Raw genomic sequence first — 19,458 nt, 5'->3', positions numbered from 1 at the left:
GGGGAAAGGAAAGAAGGAATGAGATGGAGATAAGAAATGAGTCCAAATACCCGTCTCATGTTAAAAACATGTATGTGTTTAGACACAAACTTTTTACATTCTTTTATTACATTTTTATTCTAGCGCATTTGATGAATAGTGGTGTTTGACCGTGAACCAGCTTCTTGTTAAGCTGTGTTTCAAATGTGACTGTAGTTTTATATTTCTTTATGAGAAAGGGCACACAGCCTGGCAATGGTGTGAGACTTAAGGGTTAGGGTGACTGGAACTTGAGAAAGTTCCAGTCAGCTCTGGTGGAGGTGTAGGGATGTTAGTGGCACCACTGTTGATATGGCTGATAAGGCCTATAAGGCAAAGGAGGAGAGGTTAGTTCACCTGCTTGGAACTTTGCCTTTGCACTGAGATCTCCATTGTATCAAGCCAGCTGGAGCTGTTGGAAACTCTATACCTGCCTTTAAGCAAAGAGGGAGGGCAGCCAAGAATTAACTGCTGCCTCATCCTGGCAGGAGCCAAGGATGCTGTCTGTCTCCATTCATGGCAAGCGTGAGAGGCCAAAGAGGGAAGAACAGAGAGAGAGCAGTGCTGGCAATGTTTGTCACAAGACACTGAAAGAAAGTAAGATTAGCAGTATTAAGGAAAATGCATTCTGACTAGTCACCATACAGTGTATGAGGAGGTTTTTTTGTCAGTGCAATAGGAGTACGATATAAAAAGGCATGTCTGCATTTTTTACAAAAGGATACAGCTCATGTCGGTGAGCCGTGTCAATTTCATAGCCTAGCTCTGTCTCTGTTTAGGCTGGACTCTGGTAAAGCACATTTTATTCTCTACTAGAGGCATCCTGAAATGACCAGGTATTTGTTGGTGTGACGTGAAGTGCCACCTATAGACAAAGAAGATCCAGATTTGTTACCAAATGGATATTAACTGACAGCTGACTTAACTGCGTGAGCACGCAGTAAAATAATTACAACCGAACGATTGCAGTTGCTGTCTATTGAGAGCTTATACATTTGTCATGGTTTTATACCAGAGTGCTTAACTATATATGTGGACTTTCATTATTCTCTGCACCAGACTTCCACTTCTCCTTCAGGACAGTGAAATCCAAGATCTAGGCACTTCAGGAGGTCCAGGACAGTCCAAGGAGAGGCCAGGGAACAGGTGGTGACCCTCCACAGCCTGGGAGTATATTATTGACCAGGGTCTAGCGGCCAGATTGATTACTTTTATTGTATTGCCATGAACCTCAGTGGCCAGAGACCTCTGGTTGACCCCGACTCGGACAGACCATCGCAGTGACCCTCACCTTAGCTAAAGAGTTATGTGGCTTTGACCTGCTCCCTAATGGGGAGGTCTTGACCCGTTCAACCACTGGCCTGAGTACAGACCTAAAGTGGGCTCCTGACTCCTCCCCACCAGTGTCAGCCTAGGTAATTTAGAGGCTGGGGGTGGGCAAGAGTCTTGTGGAGGCCACCTTGTTTTTGGACCAATTGGGTTCTGACTTTAGACCTTCCTGTGACCCGTCCCTGTTCATTGTGTCAGCAAGCTGAGCAGAGCAAGGCGAGATGTTAATTAATCTTCACCAAATTACACCAAAATGGTGGAAAATCAATATATCTCTATTGGTTGTCCTCACTTCTAGCAAATAGCTCAGATAAGTGGCAACCATGTTGTTCATGGTGAAGAAGATCGACTGATACATGAAGTTATACCGTTACAGTGCAAGTGGTAGCAGTTTCTTACTGATGTCAACGAAGGTAAAAAGAAAGCAATGCATTTTTGATTGTAGGCATGAGACACTTTCCTGTAGTGAGTGAAACTTCTGAGCTGTTTGTGTGGCGCAGCCCTTTTCTGGGATGCTACATTGACTAACCTCGAGACAACAGGCAACACAGGGGAAACCGTTTGTACTGGTGGAGGATGTTTCCCTTACCATCACTTCCTACTTCCATTTAGCTGACAGACAGAATATCTGTCGGGCAGGTTTTTCCTGTGCTCTACATATACTTTTTTTTTTAGTTGTGAGCTTCTCATCAGAAATAAACAACCGTACACTAAACAAGCTGGGTAAACATTTGACTCTGTTATGCCCCCCCCCCCCCCCCCCCCGTCTCGCTGCTTTTGTTTAATTGAAAGTTTCTCATGATTTCCATCAAAAGACACCTGCTGCCAAAAGCATGCTTAAATGTTTGAATATGCCAGTCTTATTTTTAACAGTGTATGATGTACCACTTCTAAGCTGCTCTACCTATGAACAGCAAAAACAGCTTCCCACTTTACGATGCAGATTTGTTTTCATTGTCATCTTCACCCTCTCGGTTTTCAGTAAGTTTGCAGCACGGCTGTTGAGTGAAGAGAAGATGATCTGCTTTCTGCTTGAACAGGATACTGTAGTTCTTTTTTAGAGCAGGATGTGAAGGGCACTTTTCTTTGAAGCAAGTGTCATCTCGCAACTGAGCTCAAATCCATATGTTGGATTATTTGCTGTTTTTATCTGAACATTCACGAAAGTGGATAATGCAAACTATACTCAACTTTTACTAATTTTATTCCCATACCAAGTTTAGGCCTGTTTTGGGTTTGCCTCCGTTTTATCTATTCAAAGTAACTGCAGTTTAAAATGCAACCTTGAAGTAGAGAAAGTGATTCTTTGGCGAGGTGCTCTTCGAGAATGTAAATGTTAAAGAAGAGACTATAAACAGCAAAGTGTAGAAACAAGGTGGCAAGTTGAATGGGAGCTGTTTCTACCCAATTACGGGAATGTATGACCTCACCTACACAACTACAGGGGTTGGCTAATTACTGATAATCACAAGGTGATAGGCAAGACAAACAGATGTTCCCTGAACTACTTCCTTTTCTTTACTGCGCAGCACTTGACCACACGCTAACCATTTCTATTTGTTATACAAAAATACTTCTTAAGCAATCAATTAAACAAGCATGCTGACAACATTAAGCAGCTTTCTGCATGACCCTGTTCAGCGTTTTTGATGCTTCTGCAAAAAGGACCATGTGCTCCATCACCCACCCTCCTCTTACTTTGTCCCAATTAACACTCAGCCCCCATTACATTGATTGCTAGAGGTGTATTATTGGCTAGGTGGACCATGAGCGCATTGATCCCATTGACCCACCATGCAAGCCATGAGAAAATGTTGAGCTGCAGATTTCTTACAGTCAACAGCGGGCTAAAAAACATTGCCGGTGGACATGAAGCTGTGATATAGTATGCATGTATACATTGTTTGGCTGTATGTGCTTTTATATGTGTGCCTGTTTGCCATGGGTGTGGTTGTGTTGTTTCAAGTTTCAGCTCATGGACTTTCATGTGGTGTTAAGGACCTACTAGGCACACGCCACACCTAACGCATATTCTTTGGGGACCTATGCTGCAGAAGTGTCGCAACCCCCCCCCCCCCCCATCCCCCATCTCCTAACTCCGATCTTTGCTAACCCCGTGACATGCATGAACACGTACACAAACACACACACGCAAACACACACTCACAGTCAAAGGGCAAACCACTGCCCCACCTCCATAGTGTGCACCTGGCATCTGTGAGTCCACTCCAATTACTTCTCCACAATTACAGGTTATGAACCAATTAGGTGCCCTCTCGTTTTACACAGCCTCTATCACTCTCCTTCCCCAAATATGGGGGCATCTGCTAGACATGGGGCAGATGATCCTACCATAAGGAACATTGTTGGGACATTTGTTTTTTAGTAGGTTTGAAGGGATATTCTATGCCGATTTGGAAAAGGAAAAGAACACACAGAATGAGAGTAGTAACATATACTACAAATAGTAGAAAACAAATTTATAGGGTTTTTTTTCGTCCAAGCTTTAGAGACAAAGGTGCTCGCCATCATTACACTAAACCAATCTGAACATAGCTTGTTTACATACTTTTTTGTGTTCCTTTTTTTTTAATGAAGAGATAACGGAGTCATGTAAATATCTTATCCAGAGCAGATGTCTAGAGGCACTTTGAACAGCAAACTCCAACATGCATGTATGTTGTAAGAAACACATACCAGGGACAGTTAAAGCTGTCAACTTGTAATTTGTAGTGGCACTCAACTTGAACTTTCAGGGTGAGCCAGTTGGCCCTGCTCTAATTCTTGCCTCCATGCGAACGTGTTTTTCTTTCTGTGTCTGTGTGAAAGGAGGGAAGCACAAATGTGGGTAAGCAAGTTGGCTCATGCACCCATGAATGAGTTGATCTTTTGTTGTCGCCTTATGTCTTAGGTGTAATGTTGTTGTCTTTTTGTCTTATACTTTTATGGCTTCTTTCTCTTTCTCTCCCTGCATATATTAATAGTGTGTATGTGTCAAATATATGCTTGTATATGTGTATTGTGTATAACTGTCTGTTTGTGTTGTTCTAATTGTCACTGGCATGTGTAAGCACACTCAGCTATGTCCACCACGCTGGTGTAACGCTACTGAGAGAATCCATTCACAACATTGCAGGGTATCTGTCTGCTATTTAGTCTAACATACATGCATTTGACCTTTACACATGAGTGCTTGTGAGTAAAATATTCTCTCATCACATGGAGGATTGAATGGAGTCAGCTAAGCACCCAGCGTTAAGATTCAAAGTGCTTTGAATGTGATCGCTCAGCTTTCTGTTTCCCTTAGTATTCTGATAGCACTCTTCCTAACGCTAGACCTTGTTTATCTTGTTTGCTGGCATGCACTTTCAATGTCAAAACAATGACATCATTAATTAAATGTGTATTAAATGTCCCATTCTCAAGGCAGTGTGGAATCTGCCGCCACTGACTGAGGTTTACTTTCCTATGAAAAAACAAATAATCTTAGGGGTTTTTATTCCTTTATTCCTTCCTACATATATGTTTAGCCTTATTAGCCTTATGTGGGAGACAACTCTGGTCCTTTTTCACTCGTTCCCCAGACTCTTACATTTTGATGTAATGTACCTCTTATTTGTATTTGTATGCATGTTCGCATGGGTGCATGGGTGCATGGGTGCACCAGGGCAAAGTAAACAATGTAACCAAATGAAGTTTTCACTTAAAATTTCACTTCAAATAGCAACACCAATCAGAAGCCACTTGTAAGACCCATTTTTTCCTACCCCATATATACTCAACAGTCTTTGTCCCCTTTGCATGCACTCCCTCCAACATGCTGAATTAATAAATGTTATGTGTCATAAACCAGTGTTATTGCTGCTGTTCACATACCTCTTTTTTTTTCTTCGTCAGGCATCTTTCTTTAGCTTGAGCCCCTCGATTTTGAAGATAATTAATTGTTAATGGAAATACTTGTTAAACTGGGTAGTTATGTAGTCCCCTCATTCTTTGCTCTGTCCATTTGTTTTTCCTTTTTTTTTGTAGTCATCTTTTTGCACCACCTCAACACTTCATTGTGACTTATGGAAAATAAGAGCAGGATGTATCATCTATAAAAGCCCACAACAAAATCTCTAACAGATTTTTCCCCCCCCCACACTCATTAGCCCCTTTTGTCACTTTGCACACCATTTTCATTTCTTTTTAAGCGCCCTGCCTCCATGTGGTGTGTGTGTGTGTTTGGAGTTATCCCATACATCTAAAGCTTGGTGGAGAATATTTAATATTCAAGTATAAATCTCTAGGGTACACGGGTGGAGTGGCGGAAAACTGGAGCTTTGGCTTCTTCAATATGCTTATGCATGCATGCATCGCAGTTGATGCAGACCTACAAATCTTCATGCACTGAAGATGTGTGCCTGTCCTCTGAGGAATGTGTGGGTTCTCTTACAGTCTTTGACCTTCAGCCTCTGCGATCACGTGACAAAAATTCCACTCAAACACACACACGCACACATAAGGGTACATACAGTATGCTTGCTGGCGCTCAGCTACTTTTTTATCTCCTTGCTCAGAAATAGATCCTAACCACTTAAAACCTGTAATAATACCCACAAGCCCACAGATAAGAAAGCCAAAAGATAAATGACAGCAATCAATGTCCATTTAAATTGTCACTTTTTTAAAAAACTATTGATGCCTTTAAAAAAGAAAAAAAAGGATTCTTAACCATGAATACATGAATATATGTAATATGGGTGCTACAGGGTTTCTTGACATTAGCATTACTTAGTTGGGCTACACTGTGCTCAGCAAGCTGCCCAGCTGGGGCCCAGATGTGGCAGCCATGTCATGCAGAGCTGTGAGGCAGAAGATAAGAGGCCGATGGTAGGCCTGCTTCTTGGTCTCTGGTCTGTTCTACAGCAGTTCAACTAGATGTTGCGGTCGGTGCGATCTGAACTTTGACAGCCCATGTCATGCTTAATGCCTCACTTCCCAAATACAGCTCAGTGAGCCTGATTTATATCTACCAGGTGCTACAGTGTGCAAGCAACTCTGAGATGAGAGGAGGCATGTGGCCATTTCATTAGGAAAGATGAACAAGGGCTGCAGTGTATATGCGGGGATGAGGGGCAAGGGGCTGGTCTTTCTCAAATATAGCTCCACAGCACTGTAGCTGTCACAACACTCAGACCAGGCCAGGCGAGGACAGGAAGAAGAGGAACTTATTAACACACTCCACATTTCTTAAAATATCACTCCAGTTTTTGCTTCTCCCTCTCCCTCTCATTTGTCTGTTTCCTCTGTCTCTTCCCTGTCCCCACGGGGGTAGGATATTTTAATGTCCTGTTACCACTGAGCATCTGCAACCTCAGCACCAAGTGAATGGACACTTGTGCAGTAGATAGCAGCATGCCAGGTTTTGGTTCAAGCACTGTTCTATCACAGTTCAGATCATTTGTTAATTTTATTTCAGTAAGCTTTGTCTTTACTCCTTCTTCATCTTCGTAGCTTCAAACAGAGGGTTAATTTTACCACCCAATCCTTGCGTCTTTGGGTGACACACACATACAGCTTCTTGCTATTCCAATGGCAGTAGCTTTCCCTCATGTCAGATAAGTCTCCCAACATACACTGGGTTCAGATTTAGTGCATATGAGCACTTATTACTATTGCAGAAGGAATTGTTGTCTTTTAGTCACATTTTGCCTGTTTATTTCCTGACAAACTGAAGTGTTTCTCTTCACACAAGGGCCCTCTGAACACTGTGGTCGGCTCCGTCAGTGCTCAGCGTTGCTACAGAAATGCTGTTTGATGTTCCCTGCACACTACAGAGTCAAGTGCTGAGGTGTCTTTTGGCATTGCCCTCCAGGCCACCTTGTTATACACTTAACAAGTTGTTTTTCTTTTGTTTTTTTCCCTTCCCTTTTCCTCTGTTGACAGTTCCTCATCACAGCTTTACTCAGAAGAAATGCACATCACCATGCAAGGTTTACCTTGGAAGTTGTCCTTGTAAACTGTAGGGCAAGCTCTGCTCTTCTTTTAACATTATGATTACATCTAGATCTGATTAATGAGTGTTTTGTTTGTAAACTGGCAGTGTAAAGATTAGACATCTCATCAGCATGGAAACCCTGCTCAGTGGGTTCATCTTCCTTTTATTTGTTTTTTTGGGGGGGTTTTGAAATGCTGAAAGATTTTGCTGCTGTATGCAGTGGAATTTAAAATGCACACTGGTGAGTGGATTTTCTTTTGTTGGGAATTCTACTTGTCAGATTCTCCCCCGCTTTGATTGATCCAGGTTAGCCACACAGCCCACTGAAGACGTGACACATGCGGTGACTAAGCATGAGGACTAACGGTGGATCAGTCAGTTTGTTCATTAGAGCATGGTACGTTCTAATCTTGCATTCATAGCGGGCTTGTTATTACGCTCTTTTATTACGCTCTGAAATATAAAAGTCTTTGTTGCTTTGATAATATTGTCTGCTGCATTGAAACATTTCTTGTCCACTTCCCCTTTTAAAACACAGGGCGCATTATTCTTTTAACTTAATCAACCCTCATAATTCAGTAGGGAATGGGGCAATAGAATTCAGTTTTCCCTTGAGGTTTATTGTTTAAAACGCGTGCAGTTCTTTCCCAGGATAAGGGCTTCAGCTAAGCGGAGAGGAATTTGGGCCAGGCCTCATAAAAAAAAAAAAGAGAAAAAAAAGTATTTGTGTACCAGAAAGATTTTCGCTTTTCCTTTCTAAATCTTTGTCATTAATGACTTTAGCAAATGTGAAGTGGGGAGTGAATGGTTCAGCTGTGCAAGGTCTTCAAAGCAACCCTCTAATTATTTATCCAGGATATCCTACTCTAGAATTAGAGGCCAGGTCGCCATTGGCTTTCATGCCTTTTTTTCTGCAAAGAAATAATTTCCACAGAATGGTTTCACTGGGACACTCTTTAATCCCTGCTTTGTGTGTGTGTGTGTGTGTGTGTGTGTGTGTGTGTGTGTGTGTGTGTGTGTGTGTGTGTGTGTGTGTGTGTGCGTGCGTGCGTGCGTGCGTGCGCGTGCGCGTGCGCGTGTGTGCTTACACATGATATGGTATATGCACATACAAGCTTATGCGAATGGGACTGCAGTTCTTCTCAGTATGAGGTGTGTAAAAGAGATAGTAAGTTTCCATTTTCCACACATAACGCTGCATGACTTTCCACGTCTCTGCTCTCACCCCAGACAGCTTTCACCCACATTACTCGGGTTTCCTGGTCATTTGGCCTTCACATGCCTTCTAAAAGGGATCTTATCACCCTGCTCAGGTTTAGATACTTAACCGAACACTGGCCTCTAACTCGCAGGCTTGTGGCACTGGCTCTGTGTTTTACTTCTGGGCCTTTGTGTCATTTAACTCAACTGCTCATAGTCTTGCTCACTGTTTAATGTCCTACCTTAGCCTTAATACTTACCAATATTTTAGCGGAATATTACACATTTGCTGTTTCTCCTCTACATTTTATTTCTTTAAAAAAAGCATCTTTACATCATATATTCATACCTTCTAAATTACCTTAAGTATTTTTGAGCGTGTTGCTTTAAGAATGCTTAGCGAACAGATATTTGTCTAATTCCAGGTGCTGGTGAAGCCTGTGTTTTACCAGGTGCAGGACTGGGTCATTACTAAGGTATTTGTTTTCCAGATTAGACAGAAAGACCCAGCATTATAGACATGTCATACCTGTCCCCGACCTGTCTGTCAGGGCGTGATCCTCGCATAGAGTCTGAGTCCTGTGCTCACCTGCATGCTTTGCCTTCAAAGTAACACCAGCCTGATGTCCCTTAGACTAGATCCCAGAGCTGCCAGGTTGTTAGGGGGCTAGATCCCTTTTCTCCTCTCTCAGTCAACAGAGGCTCAGTATGCTGATCAGTGTCAGCTCTCCTTAATGGATGCAGAAGTAGTGGTAATGACAACTCCCTGTCCGCCCCAATCCCTCCAATCCCTCAGGTTTTAGATGGCAGGGTAAAAGAGCAGAGCTGAGTGGGTTGGAAGGTGTGTGTATGCGTGCACATGTGCCTATGTATACGTTTATGTGTGCGTCTGTGTGTGTGGGAAGGTTCATATTAAGCCACAGCACATGGTGGATGAACATTTACATAAAGCCCCACAATTGTGATAATAAACCATTTTATCATTGGGTCCCAATCAATAATGTGGCTTCTTAAGGTTTAATATTTCAATGGTATTGATCACTTTAACAAGTCTGTTTGTGGTTTCCTTAGTTGAAAGCTGCAAGAAGGTGTGTCTTCACACATTTGTGCTTACTGTATGTGGACCACATCTCTGTATAGCACCATGCAATGACAGATAACATTTCCACCGCTGAAGAATGGCACTGATAAAGTATTTTACAGTTTGCTCAGCCTTGCAGTCCATTCACAACATTTAGTTGTGCTCACTGGTTCTCTTAGCTTCTACTACCCTAATCCTGGTACCGTAGAACAAATGAAATGGAGTGAGTGCACACAGAAGCTTTGAAAGCACTGTAGTTTGCAGATTTCACTTCCATCCTCTCTTTAGAGACCGTCTGCTTCCCGCAGATATAAATAGGGGAAGATTTGATAATTAGTAGAAATGAAGGTCCGGGGGCTCAAAGACTTTGATCAGCACATTTCCCCCTTGTCCCTGACCTTTCAGTGGACACGTGTCTTTAGCTCTCTCGCTTTCTCCCTCTCTCTTTCTCTCTGTTGTGCTAAACTGCAGGAAACGCAGTTGTACATCTGCAAATATCTATCTGGGGCATTCCTTTTTGTTTTTTTTAACTTGCATCGTCCCCAATCTGATCAGCGTGTACTTCTCTGATTGATTAAACCCTGAAAGACCACTGCACAAAGTGTTATCTGTCCTTTCAGCTTTTCTGCATTCCACACTATGGGAAAGTCAGATCGGCGTGCCAAAGTATGTGAGGTTGCATTTCAGACTGTTACAAATCATTCAATATCCATGTCTGTTAGTCTAAAATTGAGCAGAAATGGATAATGTATATCAAACTTATCAGATAACTGTTTGGAAAATACAGCTGCAGAGTTTCACTCTGTCTCATTCTCACAGTCTTTCTTGCGATTTTAAAGACACCCTATTGCTCTGCGCACTGGGTTGCCTGGGGGTGAACATTAGTTTGTGCCCAATAGCCCTTCTCTTATTATACATCAATATCTTAATTCCAAGGATAATTTATGCGCTTATAAATTACAAAGCTTTCTTAACAAACCACGTGGGACATAACAGGAAAATAATGCAGTGCAGCCTTTCAAAATGAAGAATGATTTTGTTGCCGTAGGAAGTAGTTGCTTTTGCAGTAATTATAATATTTCCCGTTCACTCTGTGGACTTAATGGCTGTTGTATTATTTGCATCACCTTGTCGTCTAAAATTCCAATGTACCTTGCCACTTTTTCTATCCCCCCCAAAAAAGAAAAATACTAAAATGTTTCTAACGCCATGAAAATTTTATCTACCGTTGCTTTCTCTTCCCTTGCACAGAGGTTTGAATGAAATGATTCTTATACATTTGTACTCCGAGTGCACCAGAGAAGCTCCCCTCCCCATGCTGGTTGCTAATTGGTGGGAGACTGGGAGCTTCCTGCTGTGTGTTCGCTGCTTCTTTGCTTTGCCACCCCACCAGGTCTTTCACTATCGCTCTGCAGAACCCAGTAATTAACCCACAGCTAATTAACTACTTCTAATTACACCAGCATGCTGTTTCTATCACACCCTCCAAAACTGAGGAAACACTCTAGTGCCATGTGTAAATCCCCACTGAGGGGTTTTGGAACTTAGCTGAGCTCAAGTCTGATCATTTAATCAGACTGCCCTGTGTATGATCAACATACCGTTCTGTCCTGTGATTTGTCTTAAATAACTTTTCTTCCGCTCTGCAACATGGAATGGATTAGCACGATTTGATGGTGTTGCATAAAGGGTAAAATCATTTTCAAGGTTCTATTTCAGGTCTATTAACAAAGGAGGCAATTGATACTACAAACAAATCAATTTTGCCTTCACTGGCCAGTTTTGCTAGTGCAAAATGATTACTAAAATTGAGTACTGTGAAACTAAAACAATCAGCACATCACCTCCTGGGTATTTGAGTTTGCTCATATTGTAATCAGCAAGGATTATTTTGGCTGTAACTTATACGTTTGTTCCAGCATTAGATTAACGCATAAAGTACACAAAAAGAACCACAGTAATAAAATCTGTGAGTTGTAAGCCTTGTCTAGCTGCATGCGTGACAGATCTACATGCCTCAGTTCTGCTGCCTTTGAGAAATACCTCCCAGACAGGCCAGTGATCAGCCTCCCTTACTCTCACACACTGATGTAAACACACAGCACTGTTCTTCCCTGCCTTAGACTCAGCACAGCCATGGCTATTTCTGTTAGACAGACTGATAGCTCCTACTGAAGATCATTGATTTTACGGGAAGCCCTGTTTACAGGCCGAGTGCCATCGACCTGAGGTGACTTTTTGCCTCCTGCAGTTGGAGCAGTACTGGAGCACCTTTATGTCTGCATTAGCACAGGAGTAGACTGAATATTTACAGCACATAATAAATTACTGTGTTTCATTGTTAATTGTTGCTAATTGAGTTAAAGTGATGGGGATCAAGGAAACCAAGACTTCACCTCCACAGAGTTAACAACAAGTATTGACTGTTGATGTTCACAGTGACAGAAAGTAATCTTGGATTTTTTTTTTTAATAAAGAATGACTAAAGTATAAGAGGTATATTTATGTATTTGTTTATATTTAATGATGATTGGATCTTCTTGCTATGACAGTGTTAACCACTGCACCACAATGCTGCTCTACTGATAATGCCATGTATTTATTTCTTCTTGGTACCATGCAGTTAAGCTTCCTGTGACACCATATCAGTCATAAACTCACATCTGTTAGGATGCCTGGGTCGTTGACCCAGGGTTTTTGAGTTTACGATATTATTTATACTGTCTAGTTTTTGGTTTTTTTGAGTTCTGTCTTATGGCTTATGTCTCTGTCTTCTTTAGTTGCTCTGTCTCCCCTATCACCTGCATCCCCTTGTCTAGTTTGCGTCTATGTGTATCTTAAGTTCCTATATCCCCTTGTTCAGTCAGTGTTTGTGTCTGCCCTGTTCACACGTCTCTGTTCCCTTTGTAGTGCCTGCATATGAGTCTGTGTCTTTGTTCAGTCTGTGTTATGTGTTTCCTGTTTTACTTTGAAAGTCCATGTCTGATGTTAATGTGTCGGGTTTTGCTTCCTCTTGTCTCGTTAGGCCTGATTTGCCCCAGCTGTGTTTCCCTCCTGTTACCCATTCCCTGATTGCTCCCTCTGTGTATTTAAGCCCAGTGTTTCTCTGTGTCTGTGTCGCGATCTACCGGTTTCTTAGCTGTGTGTGCGCTGTCATTTCTCTAGTTTAAGTTTGTGTTGAGGTTTTTTTTAGTTTTGTTATATTTTGAGTATTAAATTAAAGCCTTTTTTGTAGTGATGGGCAGATGAAGCCCCATGAAGCACTGAAGCTTTTCATCCAATTGGTTCACCCCAACGCGAAGCTTCATGAAGCTTCATTTGCTCTAGCAGGACACCTACTGGACGTAAAAATAATAGCTGGCATGAATTTGAAGAGTGTGGCATTTTGCACACAGCCTGTAAATGTCAACAACAAAAGGAGTGTGTAAAACACCTATAGTGTAGTGATGGCAGTATACTGTGTATATTTATGCTGGCAGTATGGAAAATGATTATTTGCGGCAAAGTTCGAACCGCTTCATGAACCAGTCACGTGGTACAGCCGGGCAGCGAGGCTTCGGACGTCATCATTTTCAGCTCCTCCCATAAATGAAGCAAGCCTCGATACGCGCTTCGCGGAAACGCCCCCTCCATTACTCGACACACGCTCCGAAGCCTCGATACAGAACGTCCCATCACTACTTTTTTGAGTTCACGTCTGTCTCCGGAGTCTGCACCTTGGGTCCTATTCCTGCCTGCACACAGCCACACCTAACAGAAGATCGCGACCAGAACATGGACCCTGCAGACTCCTTTTTCTTTGAGTTCAACGGCGAGATGGAGCGGCTGGTGCGCCTGCTCGACCGCATCGCCCAGTCCCCGGATTTAAGGACCATGGCAGTGGGGCTGAGCGCGGTGGAGGCCATCATTCGGCATAATCCCCGGCTTAGCCAGTTTGCTAGAGACACTGAGTTGGGGAACATCATTACTGCCTGGAGAGAGCAAGTCAGGGCTAGTGAGCTTGCTCTCTCCCTCACTACATCTTCCCCACCGCTGCCGCAGGACAACGCACACTCTGCTTCATCGCCACTGCAGGCTTCCTCCCCTTCCTCACGCCAGCTGGGACCTTGTTCGCCTGTCCGTTCGCCTGCCTTTTTCCTGGCGGCTGTGTGGTCGGAGGATGAGGAGGAGGTCTCCGTTTCTCCACTGGTTCCTGTTCCCTCGTCTAAAAGGAAGCGACGCCACCGTCGCTCCTCTCCTCGGTCATCCGTTCAGCCACCTGTCTCCGCTGGAGGGTCCGAGGGGCCCGTTCAGCCACCTGTCTCCGCTGGAGGGTCCGAGGAACCGCTTCAGCCGTCTCTTCCTGCTGGAGGGTCCGAGGAGCCTGTTCAGCCTCAAGCCACGTCAGCTGGAGGGCCTGAGGAGCCTGTCCAGCTGCCATTAGCCTCTGCCTCTGCTACGCCTGGTCCAGCCTCTGCCTCTGCTACGCCTGGTCCAGCCTCTGCCTCTGCTACGCCTGGTCCAGCCTCTGCCTCTGCTACGCCTGGTCCAGCTTCTGCCTCTGCAGCTCCGCCTGGTCCAGTCTCCGAGTGTTCAGCTTCGTCTGCTCCTGAGGTCTCCATGCTGTCTGTTCCTGCACGTCCTGTCCGGCCTGCTCGTCCTGCACGTCCTGTCCGGCCGATGACTGGACGTCATTGCCGTCATGGACAGCCCCCTGAATTACGCCGCCGTCGCTGCCTCCCGCCCGGCCGGCCTCCTGACCTGCTCCGCCGCCGTCGGTGCCTCCCGCCCGGCCGGCCTCCTGAACTGTTTTCTGGGCTCTTGGACCATCAGCCTCCGGGCTGCCCCCCTGACCTACCCGGGTTTGGACTGTTGTGCCGTCAGCCTCCGGGCCGGCCCCCTGAACTTTTTTGAGACTATTGCCTGGGCCTCTGCGCTTTTCGTGAGCTCTTTTGTTTGTTTGCTTTTGGACTTTGCCTGGGCCTTGGTGCTGTTGTTTTGGGCTTTGTTCCTGTTTTTGTTCTGTTGCTTTCCGGGCTCCAGTGTTTGCATTTTTTTTTTTGTTTTGTTTTGTTTTGTTGTTTCTGGCTCCTTGTTTGGTTTGTTTCGGGCCCTCCATCCTGTTTCCCCCACCGCCCACCCTGGTTGGGTTGTTTTTGTTTTTTTTGATTTTGATGTTTTGGTTTGGGCTGTCTGGAAGCCAGCCCTTGAGGGGGGGGGTACTGTTAGGATGCCTGGGTCGTTGACCCAGGGTTTTTGAGTTTACGATATTATTTATACTGTCTAGTTTTTGGTTTCTTTGAGTTCTGTCTTATGGCTTATGTCTCTGTCTTCTTTAGTTGCTCTGTCTCCCCTATCACCTGCATCCCCTTGTCTAGTTCGCGTCTATGGCTACGTTCACACTGCAGGTCTTAATGCTCAATTCCGATTTTTTGATCAAATCCGATTTTTTTGTCTCCTCGTTCACACTACAAATAAAATGCGACAGCAAACGCGCTCTAGTGTGAACGCTCAAAGCGGCCCGCATGCGCAAAAGATGTCACACACAACGCGCTCTGTTTAGACCAAGAACAAACAGTATTGTTTGACTGATGGCCGTTAATATAAAGACTTCGGACTTTACGTTTCCCAATTTTTGCTTTAAGTTATTTTGTTATTTACATAATAATGTAAATAACCTAATAATGATCCTTATTGCTGTTTAAGAGAGGAGCGGTGCTTCAAAGGATAGCTGCAGATTTCTGTCAGAATCTGCAGATTATACAGTATAAATAAAATGTTTACGTTGTCTTCCCAACAGTTTCACTGACATCTACACTGGATGGCTAGGAAGCGTTCGCGATGTCTTCTCGGGCGCTGATAATTGGCTTCAGTCTTGTGTCGGTGACGTAAAAGGCGGATTTAATGCGACTTGACCGTTCAAACAGCAGTCGCTTTCTAAAACATCGGATATGTATCGGATTCAGTACCACATACGAAAGTGACCCAGATCGGATTTGAAAATATCGGATTTGCGCCGTTCACACTGTCATAGCATGATCGGATATGGGTCGCATAGGGTCAAAAAAATCGGATTTGATGCACTTTCGCCTGCAGTGTGAACGTAGCCTATGTGTATCTTAAGTTCCTATATCCCCTTGTTCAGTCAGTGTTTGTGTCTGCCCTGTTCACACGTCTCTGTTCCCTTTGTAGTGCCTGCATATGAGTCTGTGTCTTTGTTCAGTCTGTGTTATGTGTTTCCTGTTTTACTTTGAAAGTCCATGTCTGATGTTAATGTGTCTGGTTTTGCTTCCTCTTGTCTCGTTAGGCCTGATTTGCCCCAGCTGTGTTTCCCTCCTGTTACCCATTCCCTGATTGCTCCCTCTGTGTATTTAAGCCCAGTGTTTCTCTGTGTCTGTGTCGCGATCTACCGTTTTCTTAGCTGTGTGTTCTGTCATTTCTCTAGTTTAAGTTTGTGTTGAGTTTTTTTTTTTAGTTTTGTTATATTTTGAGTATTAAATTAAAGCCTTTTTTGAGTTCACGTCTGTCTCCGGAGTCTGCACCTTGGGTCCTATTCCTGCCTGCACACAGCCACACCTAACAACATCTTGCCTTAGTGGAGTATAAGGTCTTTATATGGAAGCAAACCTGCAGTTAAAAAAACAAAACAAAATAGGAAAAAGGGGGAAGAGGAAAAAGAAAAAACACTTGTGAAGTTTTAAAAATATCAGTTCAGTCACTAAAATATGAGGGCCTTAAAACCAGACTTAAAGCCATACCAGGCATTAAAGTAGACATATGTTAAAAAGTGCAATGCATGCATGCCTTTATTGGTGATTAATTGAAACAAGCTTACAAGATAAACCCATGCGCCGCTCTGCCTGAGGACTACAATGGTTTCCCCATCAATGAGCATGTCCCTAGTGCAACATAAAAAGCCTTCCCTTGCTTTATCAATAAGAACCTTTCCTTCCCACATCTTCCTGTAACTTGCTTAGCGTTCATGCCATTGATTTTCCAATAACCGCCCCTTACCCTGCGGTGGCTAGCCAGGCTCTGTGATGGCGCAGAGACAAGACACAGACAAGGAACATCACTGATGCATGTTTGAAAATCACAACTGGTGTATTGTGTGGGGTCTTTCTTGGCAGGTTAACAAACTTGTGTGCCCTCACAACTCGTGAGTATGCGTATGTGCAGTAAGAGTAAGGGCACCCCTAAGTAGCAGTATTTACAGTTTGGATAGAGTCTGAGCTAATTCCCCAGGAAACCCTAGAGACCAGGGTCTTCTAAAGGCAAGACCAGGCCTTTGGGCAGGTGATCAGGCATGCTTATAATCAGATGCTTCTTTAGCCTTTAATTCCTGCCTCAGTTGGCCAGTAAATCCCACCTAATGAAAGGACCCATATCTTAAAACTTATCTCATTTTGCATCCCTACAAAATGACATCCAGACCCACTCTCTGACATTGTTCATTAAAACCAAGGCCTTTTCACAAGGTTCAGTCTTATCTGCTTTGTGGTTGGGAGGGGGTCGAGCATAACCTTTTTTTTTTTTTTTTTTCGCCACAGAGAAAATAGAAGAGCAAGGAGACTCTGGCATAAAGTCTTTGATGGCAGGTGGCAGTAGGGGGTGAATGCTGCAGTTAGGATCTGTGCATCATCATGCTTTCCCTGAGATCAGCTCAGGAATCCAGCCTTTTCTTCCCTGTGATTATCTCTTATTGTCAACTAAGGCTTGTTTTGGCTGCGCACAGCCTGCTTATTGTCAACTCAGTGGACCCATATTCAGAATTAAAAGGCAAAACAGGGGCAGACGCCATGACAGAATCACTTTTTGTAATGCCAGTATTCAAAAGGCAATTTTTTTTGTTTCTAAATATTGCAATGTATAACAGTACATAAAGGTAACTTGTAAATAATAACAGTACTAGTCATCTCTAGTGGTCTACTCCCTCATTTTTATTTGTGGTTATTAACACAATCAGCACACAAAGACACCAGCCTCCTCCACTTCCCCTCTACTTTGACCGCGTCTCTTTGTCTCCAGGACTCCTTTAGTGCCTCCTAGAGATTAAAGCTTTTCCTACTTTAAACAGGTGTCGCTGAGCCAAGCAGACCTCCTAGAGACAAACAGCATTATATCAGTTGGCCCATCTGCGACTTTCCGACTCCAGACAATCCCATTGCTCATCAGTAACCACTGCAGGTTATTGAATTACACCATCTTGATTTTAAAGGGCAATTCTGTTTTCTGTAAGCACTGGACACACCAAACTATCTCGGCGCTCCAGCACTGATCAAGAGTCATTGTTTTATCCTGTCTGTTGCTAATTGCTTGAGGAATCTTGAGCGGTAATGTGAATTGATGGGTACTGTACTCACCTTTTTTAAACCCGAGGAAAAGAGGAGACTAGAGAACTTTAGAGGTCATTGTTGGCCTTATCCCAGTCTCTTCTCCCTCAAGTCTAACCCTCTGTTTTACACACTGTTGCTTGGCTAGGGTTTCTCCCTTCTTTGGGGGATCGAGGTTTACTGATCATCTAGTTTACCAAATGAAGCATGGAAGACCATTTAGAGGGACCTCCACAAAACATGAAACACATGAAGGGTAGAGCCAGGTGGGGGGGATTTGAGCCGGGCTCTTAAAAACTAGTTGTGCATGTGGTCCTAGTGTTCCCAGGCCTGGTTGAGACAGGCAGTGGAATCTGAAGGAGGGGCCTAATAGATTACAGGAACAAAGTGTGAAAAACTCCATGTTCTGACAGGACACATGGAGATGTTTTCCTATGAGACAGTCCATTTACACGAGTCACTTTTTCTCCCCCACCCCCCCATTTCATTTCGTACAGTTTATCCACTTGCTTTTAGTCTGAAGAATCACTGTCTGTTTGACATGTGGCGCGTTTTTTCTTGCATTACTCTCACTGCCCTCAGTCCATTTGTGTGAAATGGCTGTTGAGCTCATAGCCTCTTATTAATGGAGCAGATAATAAATACAGACCAGTAAGGCTAGTATCCCCTCACTCAATATGGCAGCCATCGCTAAATCATGTCTGGCTGTATAAAGCAATCATGTTAATAAGCCAGCCAGTCTAATATCTTTCATTTTATATGCAAAGTAACTTAAGGGTCACTGAGGTTAGCTTTTGTTGAATGTAAACAAAATAATCAGACAGACCATGCTAGCAGAAATTTGTGTGTATTTATGGTTCTCTATTTAATTTTACTTACTGCTCACGATTGACTCTTCATTTAGCAGACCAAATACAAAATGAGGGTCCTTTATCATGACTTTTTTGTTTTGTTTTTTGCAGTTTGAGTGCACATAGGCTGGGGAGGTCTCAGGTATGTTGCACGGGAAGCAAGCCTCATCAGACATTCATGAAGAGGCAGACAGACATTATCAATCTTTCCTCTCCTTCAGTGCTTTATATGTTAGGGTGTGGGGTAGACTCCATTCTGATCGCAGCTGAAATTTGCATCCCTAAGTAAATAAGTAAATAAATCAAGTGCAAGCGGTGAATGTGCTAATCAACCAGGACATGGCAGTGAGCTCGGTGCCGGGAAACTTTGCTCATGTAATATTCAGTACTGTTGGGTTAAAGGGCAGCCCAGAGTTATTGGTTTCAGCGCGATTGCCCCCTTTAATCAATGTTGGCTGCATCCCTTTAATAAAATTATTAGCTCAGCAGTATCTTGCGCTATCATTTTATCTCTTCTGCGCTCTAAATTGCAGCCTGCGTTGAGTCTCTCAGATGCTCGGGGCATGGCCAGCTCCCGAAAGCTCAGCTCCCATTTATTATTTCAGAGGCAGAGGATGGCTGGAGTGTTTGAAACCAGGCTAAGCGTGGAGGTTATTGGATGCAAGATCTAAACACAGCTGCAGTGAA

The 19,458-nt window shown here is 43.6% G+C and overlaps 1 protein-coding gene across 5 annotated transcripts in view; it reads left to right on the top strand.

Annotated features, from left to right (window-relative positions):
- The window catches only part of zfhx3b (zinc finger homeobox 3b), a 169,510-nt gene that overhangs the window by 64,433 nt on the left and 85,619 nt on the right, over positions 1-19,458 (top strand). The window lies entirely within an intron of this gene.

The sequence above is a fragment of the Astatotilapia calliptera genome, chromosome 1 (genome assembly GCF_900246225.1).
Source record: "Astatotilapia calliptera chromosome 1, fAstCal1.2, whole genome shotgun sequence".
Lineage (NCBI taxonomy): Eukaryota > Metazoa > Chordata > Actinopteri > Cichliformes > Cichlidae > Astatotilapia > Astatotilapia calliptera.
This window is presented reverse-complemented; position numbering and strand designations above follow the sequence as displayed.